Below are 18436 nucleotides of genomic sequence, written 5' to 3' on the forward strand. Positions count from 1 at the left end.
TAAGGGTTAAAAGTTATTATTTTTCAATATATAAAGTAACTTAGTTACTTTTATTGAAAATATCCTAAAAAGTATATAATTATTTTGTTAAAAATTTTTTTTTACTATATTTCATATTCAGGTAAATAAGCTTAAAAAATATATTAAAAAAAAGGAAGCGAAAGAGTAACAAATACTATTTCCATTTCAACGCTTTAGTTCAGGACACACAAAGAAACTATTAATTATTATATTTAACAACTAAAATAATCCATATCTAATGTAAAATATGTATAAAATTTATATACTTTAATCATGTAAGGTATATAAGAAACAAACTATTAGAAATGTTAACTGATTTTAAAAGAACTAGTCTTAAAACCACAATGTATAATGTCAAATCATCACACTTTTTTTTTTTTTTAATTTGTGCTCACATCAATTTCCTTGTTCTAGTTAAAATACGCATTTACTGATAGGATGAGACGCTAAATTTGTTTTAAATAAATGGTACATTTATGAGAAAAAAACTTTAAATTGTAACTATAGTGGGCAAAAGGACTAAGAAAGAAGTCTTATAAATTAAGTATTTCCTCCATTAGATTTTATACTTCTATTTTCCGTAAGCTTTAATCAATTTGCAAGTATTATTTATTATAATGTAAAAATGAAGAAAGAAAACAAAGAACTTGAGAATTCATAAACCAAAACAAGAAAAACAAAAAAAGTGATTTTTCTTAAAAGTATAGTTTTGCTGATAGCCTAAAATAAAATCTAAAAAACTTTTGTGAAAGAAGTTGTGGAAAAGCAAGAAAACATATTTTCTAGGGGCGAAAGGTATCATGTGACTTATGGTCCTATGTTAATGTTAGAGAGTGAGGTATGGTATGCCATCTCAGGCTTTTCCAAGCACTATCAAAAGCATGAAAGCAATTTGTCATAAAGCAAACATGGAACCATAAGGCCAGAAAAGGGGACACAAGCCCCACAACACCCCATCATAGATTCACTTTTTTCTTATTCATGATCGATACCCATCATCAAACATTGTCAATTTTCAAAACCTAGACTCGTGTCCTATAATCTCTTCTCTTCCATGCATCTATATATCTCAACTATTTCTTCCTACTTTTCCTCTCAAATCTACATTTTTCATCTCCACATGTAGATGTGAATGACGTGTAAAATTTAAGGCCGGGTATTCTTGATTTCAACTTTCTAGGTTGTTCTTTCAAATCTTGTGCAATGGATCGTAGTTTCATCCTAAGCATGCAAAAAGGTCAAAAGGATAGTCACCTCATGCCACCGCAATCACTAGACAACAAAACTTTTCAAAGAATTGATTTTTTAGGTGATTTTCAAATCTTATACTTTTCATTCAAAGTTCTTTTGTAAATACTGTTTGAGGGACTTGTGTTCTCTTTTGCTGCATTCCAAAAACTCGAGAAAAAAGAAATTATGATATCACCGTGTGAAATATGTTCATATTGTTGATTCACAAATGTGTTATTTTCACCATAATTATCGCAAAGGTTATATTATTGATATGATATAAGGATTGAATGAGAATGTAAGATGTTTTACATTGTTAAGAGTACGAAAAAGTGCGTATACTACCTTCTACATACATATTAATATTTACAATATTTGCAATTTTTCAATCTCTTAATGTTAAGTACTTCTACTTGTAATATTTTCTACTCTTACTTAACATACAATCATAATAGATGAAACTATGATATAATAAAATAGGATAAGTGCAAATATTTTTTATAAAAACATAACCATTTATAAAATAACCATTGTAGAACATTAAATATTTTCACATCACATTTAACACCTACACAATATCATTAAAATTAAAATGCAATCACTGCTGGCAATATATTATCTTTCTGAAAGATTCTTGAATTAATTATACTCATATATTTTGCACTTGTCATATATGACTATTCACTCACATAAAAATTCTTATAAATATGAGATACTATTTGTAACATCCAAAAAATACAACAGAAAATCATATCTAGAATATCTACATATTAACAATATTACAGTTCAGTTCTGAGGTTAAGAAGTACAGTTCTGGCCGAACGGCCTAACCAAAATACTACAGAATTTAAACTTTACAATTCTACCGCCTAGACCGAACGACTTCCAAAATCACATATATCGAACGATTCTACACAATAGAAGCAGCAATACTAACTGAACGGTTCTAAGATTCGACCTTCACTTCCACTTCTACCAGAGCTTCTTCCAGCAACTCTTATCCTTCTGCTCACATCCACAGGATGATCATTACAACAGGACAATACGACCGAACGGACAAAACAGACCAGACAGGAAAAGTACAGGGTAAGCTTATGTAATTTAATTAATTCTATAAAACATGTATTTCACATAAATTTGATATACAATCAAATAGTTAATCATGCAATCATCAAATCATACACTTCCAACCAAAATCATACGTCAAAGCATGCAATGAGCGACCACTTTACTCTGACTGTTCAGACTGTATGAATTTTGTGTAGCTACGACGTTTTTGCACCCGGGTGATGTAATAATTGAGATATCCTCAACAGCTGCCACCCGAGGTTAGTCTGTTCCGCCCAAATTCACCTTATGATCTAGGACCTCCTGCCATTCCCACACATGAATTACCCTTCTCTACGTAAGAACGAGTAATCACGAAATATTAGGATAAACGTCAGCTAAACTTTGTCCACATTCATACTTTACCATTCCAATACCATTCATGAGATATTCCTCCTTGGAATTCTCTTTTACATCCATACCATTCCATTCATATCACATTTCCATTATCATCATACTTTAACATTAACACATTCAAACTGAATTTAAGAAAGACATAACCCATCTCTGAAACAAGACCGAACGAAAGACCATCTTGAAAACTAATATAACAACACACTTAGTGTAAAACCGAGCTGTCTTCCACTTGTACACAAAACAGGAAAGAACGGTCCATGCGAGATAAGGCTCATAATCAACCAAACACTCTTGATAATATTTGGATGTTTACTTGTAACTCGACAGTTACTACAGAACAATATTTCACTGGACAGAAAACCTAAGAAGGTACAAATACTAAATAATACATATGATTTTAGACTTAACCGAAAATTATAATAACTTTTGATGGAACCTGAGAACTTAAACCGAACCCTAAAAGCTTTTTCCGAACACTATTAACTTGGACTGGACGTTTTGGAGTTTAACTGAACACTCTTAATACCTAATGCAATTATATTAAAGAATATTATAAGATAGAGAGTACTTGGTCTATGACCGAGTACTACTTAGACCAAGAACCAGGTCTATGACCTAGTACTATAGAGATCGAACGCTCTAACAAATATAAATATACAAGGCCGACCACGGAAACAACCTAACATCTATTCACATACTGAAAACGACTATAATATTGATTACTTAACTCATTTGAATATTCTGACTAAGCTGATAACTAAGTAGAAATAGAAAACTAAACATAACTAATTATTTAGTGTGCTAACCTACCAATAGGAGACCGAACGGTCATTAACTGAAAGTCCCTTTAGAAGGAGAATCCAGTTAAGACCGAAAACAAAAAAGGAAAACCAAACGGTCACTAATGACTCTCGATTACAGTTTACATAATTTTGCAGATTATTACAGAATGATTCTCAGACTATATTCCTACCCATTTCATGGCTTTCATCAATCATCAACACTTCCAAACAAACATGCAATATTTCAACATCAACCAAATCATCAAACATAACATCATTCCAGTAAGTAAACAATCATCAAACGAGAATCTTAATTAAATTATAAGCTTCCCTTACCTCTAACGTAGTCGAACTCTCAACGATACAAGATATAGCCCACCACTACCAAAGACTTTAGCGTTCTACAATCACGCTTTAAGAAACTAAACCAAACAGAAGACCAAAAATTCTAAGAATAAGATGATCCACTCATGCAACCAGAAATCTGGGTTTGCATTTGAAAGAAAATGAACGTTCTAAGGAGGAAGTAACTCACCGGCTTGAAACCACAACTTGATCAATTTAAACGAAAGCCCTTGACGCTGGGAGAGATCAAACAGTGCCTGAGTGGTGATCGGAAGAAGAAAATGATAAGAATCCTTAGAGAGAAGGTGGAGATGGTAGAGAGAAGAAGGATATTCAGAAGGTTGAAGATGAAGGGTGCATGCAGAAAAGTGGCACGAAGTTTGAAATTTTGCCTTAAATACTGCCGTCACTAAAATCGATCGGTCATTCAGTGTTGCACACCTGTCTTCCACTTTCTGAAAATCTAAACCCTTTCTCCTACACCTGACTTCTACTAACTTGGGTTTTTTTTAATGAGTTCTGATACTATTTCTTTTTTTCATTATGAATTCCATATTTAAGACTGCATTGACTCTCGAGATATCTTTCTCATGATAAAATCAAAATAATATTATCAAGAATCTCCATTTAATACATATCATATAATCACATAAGATAACATTTCTTCACTAAAAATAACTATATATATATATATATATATATATATATATATATATAATAATATCAATATATTATGATACAAATCCTAATTTTACTCAACTTCACATATCTCTAAGTAGATTATCGATAAATTTTAACTTTACTCAACTACACATTCACACATTTCATCTCAAAATTCAAAGCATTACTTATTATACAAAACATTCATCCCTCATTCAACAAGCATATAAGTTCGCCCAATGAGAAAGCAATAGGAGTTATGAAAAGTACAAGACATACTTGTTCAATTTTATCTGCTAGTTTGAATTTTTCATAAATCATTTTTACTAAGGGAATTGACTCTCCCAATGACCAAGTATTAGAGCAAAAGTTTAATAATTTTGTATAATGAGTCTTGACTCGTCTAATGACCCAACTACCTTGAGATCTCTAAATTTTTAATAAAATATTTTTACACAATAAGTGTTTTATTTGTCAAACGACTAAACCTTTAAAGTCTTTTTCACAAAGCTCATAAAACAAGTCAGGGCTCACCTAATATGTTGTCATAAATTTCAATAAAGGTATCGATTATTCAAAATGGTTAGAAATGAGTATGTCTAATGCTTTCTCAAGGCAAAAGCAATATATTTGAACTAAAATAACCTTTTATTGAACCAATTTGACTTAATGATAAATAATTTAGCTCATATTTAAACATGATGTCACTCAAACATTCATGTATTTTAACATAAAAAATAGACAACATTACCACTTATCAAAGACAACGAAATTAATCAACCAACACAATAAAAGAATAATCAAATAGCTAACTTCAAACTCGAACTTCTAACTCATAAGCTAAAAAAACTCTAGCTCTAATAGAATACTTTACCTCTACATAGGAAACTAAGATCTAAACACACCATAGCAATCAATCCTAGTGAAACAAAAGTTCATTTTGAATCTTTGAGTCACATGCAAAAACCCCTTTACACATGCATACAAAAAATCCAAAAAATTGACTAAAGAAAGGAATAAAAATAAACTTACTCAAAATACAATTTTGATTAACTAGATCAGTTATAATCTTAGAGAAAATATAAAATATAAAATAATATAATTTTTAAAAATACGTAATATTTATAAAATAAAACTTGATTAATTATTTTTTATTTATAAATTTGACCTTTTAATAATAAAATAATCAAATTTTATTAAAAACTATTTCTACTTTTAAGCTATTTGTTAATGATTGATCTTTTATATAATTCCTTTTAATATATTTTGTTGCTATTGAAAAAAAAATCTTGTCGTTATTAAAACAAATTAAAAGTTTTTATTGATCAAATTATTTTATTGACATTAGTGCTGTCAAAATGGGTAAGTCAATCCTGCTCATCACGGGTTTGAGTCGGATTAGGTTTGAAAAAATGTAATTTTGTTATGCGAGTTAGTTTTCAACCTGTCTCACTTAGAACCCGGCTCACCCGGATTGAACTCGTGGTGAGCTGGATTGACTCACCAACCCACCTAATTTAATTTAATTATTTATTATTTTGTGTTTCAATATTATTAGTTAGCATTTTTTTTGTTATATTGTAGATGAGGATAAAAAAAAAGATGTTTCAAGAGAAAAAAATATTATAGATTTATATATTCAAGATTCTAATATTATAAATGGACATATATGACACAAAAATTATCAATCTTACAAACTTTGTTGTCTTTTGTACTTGTTTTTGGATTACCCTTAGATTTTATGATATATATATTTTTTTATTTTGAATTGTCTTTGGAATTGAACGTTATTTTAGAGTGAAATTTATTTAAATTTGAATTAAAAAAAATTATAATTAAGTGAGTCAATGAGTCAACTCGTTTAATCCACCAACCCGTAGTGAGTCGAGCCGAGTTCGAACTTTTTCAGCTTCCTAATAAATGAACCGGGTTGGGTTATCTCACTAATTGACCAACCCGTGGTGGGTCGGGTCAGGCCGGACCGGATTACCCATTTTGACAGCTCTAATTGACATGTTGATTTAGTATATCTATATCTATATCTATATATATAATATTAAATGATTTTAATTACATATGAATAAATTTTAAGATTTAATCAGTTAGCTAATATTTCTAGTTGGATGAAGTTATACACATTACTATTTTCGTGTATAAATTACTCAATTATAACACAAAATATATTTTTCAAACAACATACTACAAAAATACAGTTTTTTAATATTATAAAACTATAATAAAAAATTAAAGACAAGTTGTGCAGTTAAACATATTTCGTTTTGTTATATTTCTAGTTATTATTACTTTTAGTAACATTATACACTACAAAAAACTATAATTTTAGCCGGGGTTATTTTTTTCGTTTCCGGCGGTTTTAACCCCCGAAAAGTATGTTACCCGCGGTTAGGAAAACCGTCGGGAAAAGCTGCGTCGCTAAATAATTACCGGCGGTTTTTTGAAAAACCGCCGGTATTAGCGGGGGTTTTGAAAAACCGCCGGTATTAGCGGGGGTTTTATGAAAACCGCCGGTATTAGCGGGGGTTTTATGAAAACCGCCGGTATTAGCGGGGGTTTTGTGAAAACCGCCGGTATTAGCGGGAGTTTTGTAAAAACCGCCGGTATTAGCGGAGTTTTGTGAAAACCGCCGGTATTAGCGGGGGTTTTGCGAAAACCACCAGTATTAACGGGATTTTGCGAAAACCGCCGGTATTAGCATGGATTTTCTGAAACCGCCGGAAATTTGTCCAGATTTCTTTTTTAGTTTTTGATTGTAATAAAATGGAATTATAATAAAATTTGTTTTATCAACCAAACAAACAATGAAATAATATGAATTAAAACTAAATATTATATATAAAATAAATAACATTGTTCTACATGTTAATATGTTTATACAATTAATGGTTCATATATTAAAAAGAAAGATGTTCAATATTAAATTAAAATACTAAAAATATGAGTAAGGATGGTGCATCCTTAGAAAGAATTCCATGACGATCTTCATTCCAAACATTCTTCAAATATGGCAGATTGGGTAAAGTCAAATTCTTTAAAGGAAAAAGGGTTGATCCTCTAGATATCACATCTTTGCTTTCTGTTGTACATTTGACATCAAAAATGGCTTTGACAGAATCTCAGTTTTCAACTTTCAACGTTACTAAATTAGTTAAGAAAGGAAGCAATCGTAGAGAACATCTTCCACTACTAGATCTTCAAGTTCCACAAGATCTTTCGGTGTTGGTGGGGACACACTTGTAAGGCGTTCACAATTCTTAACATGTACTCAAACAGATAGGTGAGTTGTCAAGTCCTGTTATGAAAAGATAAAGATAAATTAGGAAAAGGAAAAGCAATGTAACATCACATTTCAATATATATATAACATTTCCTTCAGTCCTTTCTTCTATACCTTTTAAATTTCAAGTCTTTCATCAACCATTCTTCTGCGTCAAAATCTCGGTCATTCCATTTGGGGGTATTGCTCCTGTCTTTAAGCTTTTCTGTCTCAAGTTTTCACCACAGGCACTATAGTAATGATTTGTTGAGATTTTGTATCTTCGTATCAGAAAGGTTTAAGGTTGTTTTATGGTGATGGCATCAAGGAAAGATGGCAAGCAAAGCTCCAAGTTGGACAGATCAATGGGGTGCTGGTGGTATTGGTGCCATGGAAGATGATGTGACAAGATCTCAAAAGGAAATAGACAAGAACAAGAATTCAGGTTCTAAGGGTGGTTTCAGCAAAGTCAAAGCAACTGCTTCAAATTGTATCAAATGGTTCAAAAGTTTGTGCAAAAGAAAAAGAAAGAGTACATCCAATTAATATATAATGTGTGAGCTATTAATTCACCACTATGGCAACAGTTTTGTAGCCTTTTTCTTTCATCTCTTTTAATGAATTGAAGATGTATCAGAGAGTCAAGGTTGATTGAATGACATTAGTTAAATATGGAGGAAGATGCTCTTTAAGTTTAGCATTATTTAACACTGGATGATTGATTGCGTACCAGTTAAGACATCCTTTAGGATAGTATGTCACGAGCATTGGTGATTCGGGACAAGATGCATTGGAGAATGGCGTCAGGGAGAGCATCCATAACTGATAACAAGAATGAAGAATCAAAAAGTTTAATTATTAACTTTTGTTTCATATATGCATTTATTAACTTTTGTTTCATATATCAATGCATTTATGTAATTCCTATATGCTCTTATTTATTAACTTTTGTTTCATATATATATATATATATATATATATATATATATATATATATATATATATATGATAAAATATATGTTTAAATATTATTTTTATTTTTTATTTTTATCATTTGTCCAACACATCCCATGTGAAGAATCCTCCTAACCCATTTCCAGCATTAACTATAATCTGCACATTTTGTTGATTTCATTGCAATCAGAGTGTGAAATTTTCAAAGCTAGAATGACTAATGACAAAACAAGACCAAGACTTCAATTTAAACGCAACAACTATCAATATCTTATGGCATAAAGGTGTTAAGAAACTTTGCAATAACTTGTAAGTTAGTATTAGTAAATTAACCTAATCATTGTGGCTGCTACGAGTTCAATGTAATGAATTAAGGATAAAATGAGTTAAAGAAATAATGACTATTTATCTATTATAGAGGGTTATCAGTGAGACCTGAAATCCCTGAAGTGGAGTGTCAGGATACAGAGGATGATCGATTCTCTCCTTGATTATTTCTCGTAGGTGTATTGCATAAGTGCTCATAAAATCAACTTTTGTTGGAATGACACTAAGCAAAGTAGAGACTTTGGCCATCCTATATTTGCATATTTTCTAGCAGCTTTATCACATATTTCCTCCACCTCTGTTGAAGTCAATCCACCTCTCTTGGTAAAAAATTTGTGTTAGGCTCTGATTATGACAGAATCATCACATCCATATTATAAGCTTCTCAGTACTAGTCTTCAAGTCTAGTGTCATAAACAGCACTCATTTGAGTTCATGGATTGCAGAAAATCCTAATCAAGAGTTAAAACAAAAAAGCATTAACCAACTACAAATTGTTGCTGTTACAAATTTTGGTAACCTACCATGATTGAACCACCATAGGCAAATGGAGACAATATTGTGCTCATGAAACAAGCTGGTGTGGTAGCTAGTCCCATGTCAAACACCATGCAACCTGCACGAGAAAGACCTGCAAAAACTACAACACTCAGTTTTGACCCTGTAATTCTAGGGTCACGTCCAAGAGACACTCTCACATTCTCTACAAGGCAAAATGCCTAATGGTAGTCAACTTTGCCTACTTTCAAGATCTACCACTCCACAAGTTTAGGTTTGAAGAATGATAAGGTTTACCAGTTTTCATAAATTACAGCAAACACGAATTTTCAAAACCTCCTTCGAAACCCTAACCCCCAAATCACAAGAATAAAAAAAGAAAAGAACACGATTCGAACCCTATCTGGCGAAGCTCATCCCCGCGCCGCGAAGAAATCACCGCCGTGGTACCCACCGCGCGGTGAGGATGGAGGTCGCGCCTGGCCGCCGAAACTTGCGTTTCCTCTCTGCCAAAAACGAACCCAAACCTCCTCCTTTGCCATGCTCCTTGCGTGAGAACTCTACACCTTGTTTGAAGTCCAGAAAACGTGAAGAACAACGTTCGAGACGCGAACTGAAATCCAAGAAACGTAGATGAACGACGCGGGAAAGAAGTAGGGTTGAGTAAAATGAGTTCAAAGACTGATAGACGTAAAGAAGGCTCACGAAAAAGAAAGAAAGAGGATTGAGAAAATATTCATAAAAAAATTAAATTAAATAAAAAAAATAGCTGCGGTTTTCAACATCAACCGCGGGAAATTACTGGGGTTTTTCAAACCTCCGAAAAATAACCTCCCCTAAAATATATTATTTTTGTAGTGATATCATAAAAATATATATTTAGTTTTCCATTTAAGTTAGTGTTAACATGACAAAAATAGATGTCGGGATTAAACAAATGTTTATGAAGATACTATGTTGAAATTGCTATCAGTGAACACGAGTTTTGTGAAAATTAGTTCTATACAGCTTCACCTTAAAAATATTAGAAAATGTTAGGGTATTGGAGAACTTTATTATAAAAGTATATTATTAATAATAAAGTTAGAGGTCCGTGGAAAATCATAATTAGGGCAGGAGGATTCGCCGCAAAAACCTGTCGGCGCTGACAATTGTTGACCACGTTAATCATCAATTAGCAAGCTAAAAACACATTGCTCTAGGCCTGTCAACTCTCAGAGTTTAATATAAGTGATTTTTCACAATATTAGATTTTCTTCACTTTATTGTCATTAATAATACTTTTACTACAGTTTTAAAGTTAGTAATAATGATTCAAAAACATTGTTTAATCTAATAAAATAATGAAAATATTAAAATAAGAGTTATATATAAATGAAAAATTTTAAAAGTATCGTCTCATTTTCTAGTTATATATATATCTCTAAAAATTCTTCTACTCTCTTTTCTTCTTTTCTTTCTTTTTAAATTCTTTCAATCTCACTTCATCTGTTTAATAATCAGATCGTGTCTAAGTAATCTAGGAGTTAAAAGCTTTCTATTTCATCGATCGGTTTTGTGTGTAAAGTTGGTAAGTTTCACTTCCTTGAGTCTTGTGCAATTCTAAAACTCTTTGGCACATGCAAGCAATAATTTGGGTTGCATGTGTTTATCAGTTTTCTCTTCTCAATTCTGACTTCGTTCTTGGTCCTTTGGTTGGTCTCTTCTCACAAATTAGTGAGTTATAGGTGTTCTTAGGATTTTCTGGAGGTGTGAGCAAATTTATGGAAGGGTAGAATATTTCCATTCAGTTAAGAGGTAAGAGAAGCTAGTTAATTTAATTGATTGTTTGATGATGTATGAAAATGTTGTTTGATGGTTTTGCATGTGTGCGAAATTGAATGTTTCAGTGTTCGACATTGTTTGTGTGGGATGATAATTGTTGTGGTTATTTGAGTTGTGGATTATGCAAAATTTGGAGTGAATTCTGGTTTGGAATTCTTTGAAATGATGTTAGTAAGGTTTAAGTAATCTTGGATAGGTGTAAATTGGTAAATTCTAGGGTGTTCTTTATTCTGCAGAAGTTCTGTAGAATTATGCAGAAAGTTGAGCGTTCGTTGTTGACTGCTTGACTAGGTTCAGGTACTCGGTTGTTAACTTTTTGGCAAGTATACCAAATCGTTCCAAGTAATACAGTGAATAAGTAAAAGTATCGTCTCCCAAGGGACTTGTGCAACACATGACAATTCTTCCTTTTATAACTCAATTAGACATCAAAATGCACAAAACAACACAAGAAACTATTTTTGGTATTTTATCAAACAGTTGGTGTGCAAGAAATTTATATTTAAAAGAAACTTCGTTGGAATTGGGTTTCATGAATCATATGAAGATAAAACTCTGTACAATATATCATTATTTCATTCAAACATTCACATCAAGGCATACTAGTCCTAATCCCTTAGCAACTAGTTCTAAATTAATATATCAAAATGCTAATCCCTTAGTCAATTTAATATACAATTTGCATTAAGTCCGATGTTAAGAATGATCAAGTTATTGAGTCTATCCCTAGATCCCAAATCACTTAAGTGCTCTATCTACGTTCGTTCATGTTCAAAGTTACTTTCCAGTAATCAAAGACATTAAAAGAACGTTATATTTTCATACAATGATAATAAATTCAAGAAAGAGCATATGAACAAACAACGATATATTGAGCAGGAAAATTACAGTGAGTTCATTACATCCAATCCCAACGAAAGAGAAATCTAACTACTCCTAGTCATCTAAAACGTACACATTTGAAGCAATCCCTTGCAACAATGGTGTCTTGATGCCTTGAAGTAGTCTCCGGAAGTTCCTGAGATGTTTTCATTTCTTTCTTCTGTCCGGAACTTCTATCCGAAGAGAGATGTTTCTGTCGCTCTGTCACGTCTTTTAAAGCCACTTAAATTCATTAATTCGCTTAGCGCACATGTACTGGTGCGCTATGCGAATTTTCTTAACTGTTGTATTTTAACTGATGTTATTCGCTCAGCGCACAGGTACTGGTGCGCTATGCGAATTTTCTTTTTCTGGCAGTGCGAATTTTGGCTTTCGCTTTGCAAAAATTGGCTGACAGAGTCTAAATAATATATCATTTCCTGTACAATATTTTACATAACAATCTACTGCCTATTACAACTTTTCAACGAGGAACAACATGAAAAATTACAAGATTGAGTTCATTTATAAGTATAAAAACAACTCTTTTTCACACTTATCAACTCCCCCAAACTTGAACTATTTCATGCCCTCATGAAATCACATAAGAAAATGAACATCACAACAGACATTTGACATTTTGATAAAATGACTCTGCACATCAGAATAATCATATGCATTCCCAAAGATTTCAAACAAGTATGACATGGTGCATCACTCATAAAATCATCTGTGCATAGAATATGAACAACCAGATCAGCATTTATCATTACTCACACTCAAGTGTTTGTCCTCACATGACAGTAGAATTGACATAGAACTTCCTCAGCTTTTGCATTTCATTTGATTCACACCATCCACACACTATTGGTTAAGTCCAAAGGTCTTTTCAGGTTAAAGCTTGGCTTGGCTAGAAAAAGAATAATGGTTTTTCTTGGATTCAAAGACACCTATTAAGAAGAGAACAACTTCAATTCCCAATCCAGTACTCAAATCCCAAAATATAGCATTCATCACATACCATTTTCTTTCACAGCTCAACCTTTTCTTTCATTTTGAGCTTTTTTTTTTTCATATTTTTTTTTTATTGATCTTTTCTTTCCACAAACTTGAATTCAACCTTAACCTCTTTTAAAACATAATACATGTTCTCTTCTAGGGTGTAAGGTAGGATATCATCTAATAGGCTCAAGGTGGAAGGAATTTTCAAGGCTCAAAAAGGTTCACAAATGTATCACAGTGTCTAAAGGTTGGCTATCTGGCCAAGTAGCTATATAATCAATAATAAACAGGGCCTTTTTCATCCTTAACCAAAAAGTGTGTATCTACGTAGAATCAAAATCATGCAAAAACCAATTCCATATCTAGACAACTCAATATCTCTCAATCAATATATGCTCTCAACACTCACAGATCTGGTCATACATACTCACACACAAATAAAAATACATGAAGCACATTGCAACCACAGTCATATGTGTTATCATTTTCAAGAATCACATCGACTTAATCAAGACAATGCATAATCATTAAATCACAAAGTCACATGTCTTTACAACTAACACATAGTTCAAAACATATTACAAAACATAAATAACATAACTAAACATTGAAGATAACTCCATCTGCACCTGCACTTGCAAAAGTAACATAGAGAGAAGTGAAATAGAAAAATAAAATAAAAACACAAACAAAGAAATAAGGAAAAGAAGAAAAAAAAATTACAGAACATGAGCACACCAACCAAACAACAATTCCAATATGCAAAATGATTGAAATGAATTTCCTAAATAACCTCACTCAGATCCCTCTTGTTGCAAGATCACTTAGTACTCCCCTTTCAGCTGTTGGAATCCCATCCCTAGGATCTTCCAACAACTAGAAACATCTGTAGGCAAACTGCATAAAGAAATTCAAACAAAAAGAGACATACAATTGGCAAAGAATTCCACTTTCCCTGTTTTCTGAAGTTAAAACACTCAGATCCCTCTTGTTGTGCCTACCTAAGTATGACAAACCCTCACCCAATCCCTTGGTGTAAGAAGTCCATCAAACTTGCCTTAAGTTCCAAAACAGTGAATCCAAACACACAACCCCATCCCTGGTGATTTGCACATCTAGTTTGATTTAGTTAGTTCTGTTACTGAAATCTCATTCCTAAGAACTTTCAATAACAACATCAAGCTCTAAAGCGTACCCCGAGACAGGCATTAAGTTCAAACTAAATCAATGGAAAGTCTTAAAATACTAAAGCCAACTGCATACCCAACAACATTAAAAAGGAAAATTCACAACAAAGTCTAAAAGAGTCATAAATGCCCAAATTGCCTTGTGTTGGAACACAAGTCCCCGGCAACGGCGCCAAAAACTTGTTAACTTTTTGGCAAGTATACCAAATCGTTCCAAGTAATACAGTGAATAAGTAAAAGTATCGTCTCCCAAGGGACTTGTGCAACACATGACAATTCTTCCTTTTATAACTCAATTAGACATCAAAATGCACAAAACAACACAAGAAACTATTTTTGGTATTTTATCAAACAGTTGGTGTGCAAGAAATTTATATTTAAAAGAAACTTCGTTGGAATTGGGTTTCATGAATCATATGAAGATAAAACTCTGTACAATATATCATTATTTCATTCAAACATTCACATCAAGGCATACTAGTCCTAATCCCTTAGCAACTAGTTCTAAATTAATATATCAAAATGCTAATCCCTTAGTCAATTTAATATACAATTTGCATTAAGTCCGATGTTAAGAATGATCAAGTTATTGAGTCTATCCCTAGATCCCAAATCACTTAAGTGCTCTATCTACGTTCGTTCATGTTCAAAGTTACTTTCCAGTAATCAAAGACATTAAAAGAACGTTATATTTTCATACAATGATAATAAATTCAAGAAAGAGCATATGAACAAACAACGATATATTGAGCAGGAAAATTACAGTGAGTTCATTACATCCAATCCCAACGAAAGAGAAATCTAACTACTCCTAGTCATCTAAAACGTACACATTTGAAGCAATCCCTTGCAACAATGGTGTCTTGATGCCTTGAAGTAGTCTCCGGAAGTTCCTGAGATGTTTTCATTTCTTTCTTCTGTCCGGAACTTCTATCCGAAGAGAGATGTTTCTGTCGCTCTGTCACGTCTTTTAAAGCCACTTAAATTCATTAATTCGCTTAGCGCACATGTACTGGTGCGCTATGCGAATTTTCTTAACTGTTGTATTTTAACTGATGTTATTCGCTCAGCGCACAGGTACTGGTGCGCTATGCGAATTTTCTTTTTCTGGCAGTGCGAATTTTGGCTTTCGCTTTGCAAAAATTGGCTGACAGAGTCTAAATAATATATCATTTCCTGTACAATATTTTACATAACAATCTACTGCCTATTACAACTTTTCAACGAGGAACAACATGAAAAATTACAAGATTGAGTTCATTTATAAGTATAAAAACAACTCTTTTTCACACTTATCATCGGTCATTAATTGGGTTCGGTCTCTTTAAAGCCTTCCCAATTCATGACCATTCGATTTCGTATTAGTGTTCGGTCTTAGTATTGCTCGATTTCGAATTAGCGTTTGCTTTTAGTAGCGTTCAGTTTCTTATTAGTGTTTGGTCTTAGTATTGCTCAGTTTCAAATTAGCATTCGGTCTTAGTAGTGCTCGGTTCTGTATTAGCGTTCGGCTTTATTACTGCTTGATTTCGTACTAACGTTCGATTTAGTAGTGTTCGGTCTTAATATTATTCGGTTAATATCGGTGTTCGATCTTAACTAGGTTAGGCCTCTTATGGGCCTTACTTGTTAATGATCATTCAGTTGTACTTTAGTGACCGGTCTTACCAGAGTATTCGGTCTAAGTTCTTAAGTTTTCGACCTAAGTTACAAGTGTTCGGTTTAGTCTAGTAATTCGATTATTCTAGTGTTCGGTCTCACCGTAGTATTCGGCCTTACATTAGAGTTAGATCTGTAATGGTGTTCGATCAATTCTTCATCCTTACCTATTATGGACCGTTTGGTCTTGTTCTTTGGGGTAGTGAGAAACCGTTCGGTATCCAAGGTCCGCAGCATGTTCGGTATTGCGTGTGGTTTCCATTGTTGTTTGATCACTTGTTTAAATTCAATTATATGAACATGTATGAATGATGGAATGGATGTTGTTATAAGGTATGATGTTCCAACTAGTATGAAAGAGAATTTCAAGGAGGAATGTCTCAATGATTGGTTATCAATGTGGTGATAAAGTATGAATATGGACAGCGAAATCCACGACATTCATCTTGACATTCTAATGACTATCAAGTCTCAAGTAGAGATGAGTAAGTCATGCCGTGAGAATAGCAGGAGGCCTAGCCGAGGGAGGAGTCCTACGGTGAGTAATAACGGGTTAACCTCGTGTGACAGCTGATGGGTTCACTAGTAGAAAAAGCGGATTTTGATGCCCCATATACGCTTCGGTTATTGAGAAACCGAAGCGTACAAGGTTATATACCTCGGTCTCCATCCAACCCGAAGTCCAAAAGCCATATTGCTTCGGTTAACACAAAACCGGTGCGTATAACGTAACTACTGCCTCGGTTTGCTACAAAACCGATGCCTAAACCCCTTCCTATTCCTTCCTATTGACTCGGTTAAAGGTAAAACCGAGGCCTATTACCCGGTCAAATCAGCACCTGCCCCGCTTTTTCACTTTTTCCTCTTCTTTCCTCTGACACTCATCTCACTCTCGTTCTTCCTCGTCTCACTCTCGTCTCACTCTCATCTCACTCTCATCTCCCCTCTCGTTCTTTCCTCATCCCACTCTCATCTCACTCTCATCCGGCAGAAACAGAGAGGGCGCGATCTCTCTTCTCCTCTCCCACTTGACAGCCACGGTGCGAGGACGAGACGCGATGGTGGCGGGCGTCGAAAGCGGAGGAGAGGCGCGATGGTGGCCGGCGTCGAAAGCGAAGGGGGCGCGATGGTGGCCGGCTTCGAAATCGGAGGGGAGTCACGATGGTGGCCGGCGTCGAAAGTGGAGGGGAGGCGCGATCTAAGGCGTTTGGTGGGAGGTTCATCGATCTACGAATCGCGGTGGTTTCTGTGGAGGCGAGGTGGCGGCTAGGTCACACCGCGAACGCAACGTCAACGAGGACGCAGCGGCGGCGAGGACGCGCGATCTGTGGCGGTGGACGGAGAGCACATATGCGCGCATGAAGGGGTGGAGGGCAGATCTGTGGCGGTGGACGGAGGATTCGCGGAAGGAGGCCGCAGCGAAGGTCACCTTCAGAGTTTCTTCGTCTCTGCTTCTGAGTTTCTTCAGCTTAAGTCCATCTTCATATCTCTGAATCTGAGTTTCTGAATCTGATTTTTTTCTCATTGTAATTTGTAATTTGTGGGTTGTAATTTGGACATTGGTGAGTTCATAATCTTTGCTGCATCTGTAGACCGATTGTTGACGATTATTAGTTGTTGTAATACTGGGATTTGTTTCATTTCTGTTATGATTTTCTTGTTCTTGGTTGTGTTAGATTCTGGTTGTTCTTGGTTGTGTTAGATTTGGAGCTGAATGGGAAATTGAGTTTGGTTGGCATATGAATGAACGAGGAAAGTCTGAAAAAAAATACACACACGCTATTGCCTCGGTTCTTAGATAACCGAGGCATATTTTTGTTTCTATTTATCTCGGTCAATAACCGAAGCATAAAACTTAATCTTTTTACTTCGCCTCCGAATGCCTCGGTTCTACAACCGAGGCCTATAAACATTTACAACCGGTGCCTTTACTCTTTATTGTACTGGTGGTTTCTAGTTACTACACCCACGAGTGCACGAATGGTCAAAGCTACATATTCATACTAGTCCGGACAGTCAAGTTAAAGTGGTCGGTCAATATGTGTTTATAATTTTTATACATGAGTATGATTATCTTATCTGTCTGTTTAAATCATATGCTCACATGACTATTAAATTACATTAGCTTACCCTTCTTTTCTGTCTTGTATATGTTGTCCGTTCGGTATTTCTTCCTTGCAATGTTCATTCTGTGGGTGTGAGTAGAGGATGACGAGTGTTCGGTGGAGCAGACGCTGGATAGAGAGGATCCAGCTACTTAGACTAGGACCGATCGGTTATGTGGATAATTTTGTAGGGACTGATCGGTCATGTTTATAGTTTTGTATTAGGGTAAAATTTTTGTAAAATTT

General features: G+C 34.1%; 2 long non-coding RNA genes across 5 annotated transcripts; both read right to left on the bottom strand.

Annotated features, from left to right (window-relative positions):
• Positions 1 to 7332: 7332 nt before the first annotated feature.
• LOC148199752 (uncharacterized) lies at positions 7333 to 8108 on the bottom strand. Its single transcript, XR_015786222.1, has 2 exons — positions 7912 to 8108; positions 7333 to 7812 (listed from the first exon to the last, which is right to left on the bottom strand). It is a non-coding gene; the product is annotated as an uncharacterized LOC148199752 (long non-coding RNA).
• Positions 8109 to 8330: 222 nt separating this feature from the next.
• On the bottom strand, positions 8331 to 10226 carry LOC148199753 (uncharacterized). Of its 4 annotated transcripts, XR_015786219.1 has the most exons (4): positions 9954 to 10226; positions 9582 to 9688; positions 9166 to 9377; positions 8331 to 8598 (listed from the first exon to the last, which is right to left on the bottom strand). It is a non-coding gene; the product is annotated as an uncharacterized LOC148199753 (long non-coding RNA). The 4 variants fall into 4 exon arrangements; XR_015786221.1 differs by lacking the exon at positions 8331 to 8598 and having other exon boundaries at positions 8830 to 9373; XR_015786218.1 differs by lacking the exon at positions 8331 to 8598 and having other exon boundaries at positions 8830 to 9377.
• Between the last annotated feature and the right edge of the window lie 8210 nt (positions 10227 to 18436).

Source organism: Vigna umbellata, chromosome 4, assembly GCF_029865625.1.
Source record: "Vigna umbellata cultivar VRB3 chromosome 4, Vumbellata_1.0, whole genome shotgun sequence".
Classification (NCBI taxonomy): Eukaryota; Viridiplantae; Streptophyta; class Magnoliopsida; order Fabales; family Fabaceae; genus Vigna; species Vigna umbellata.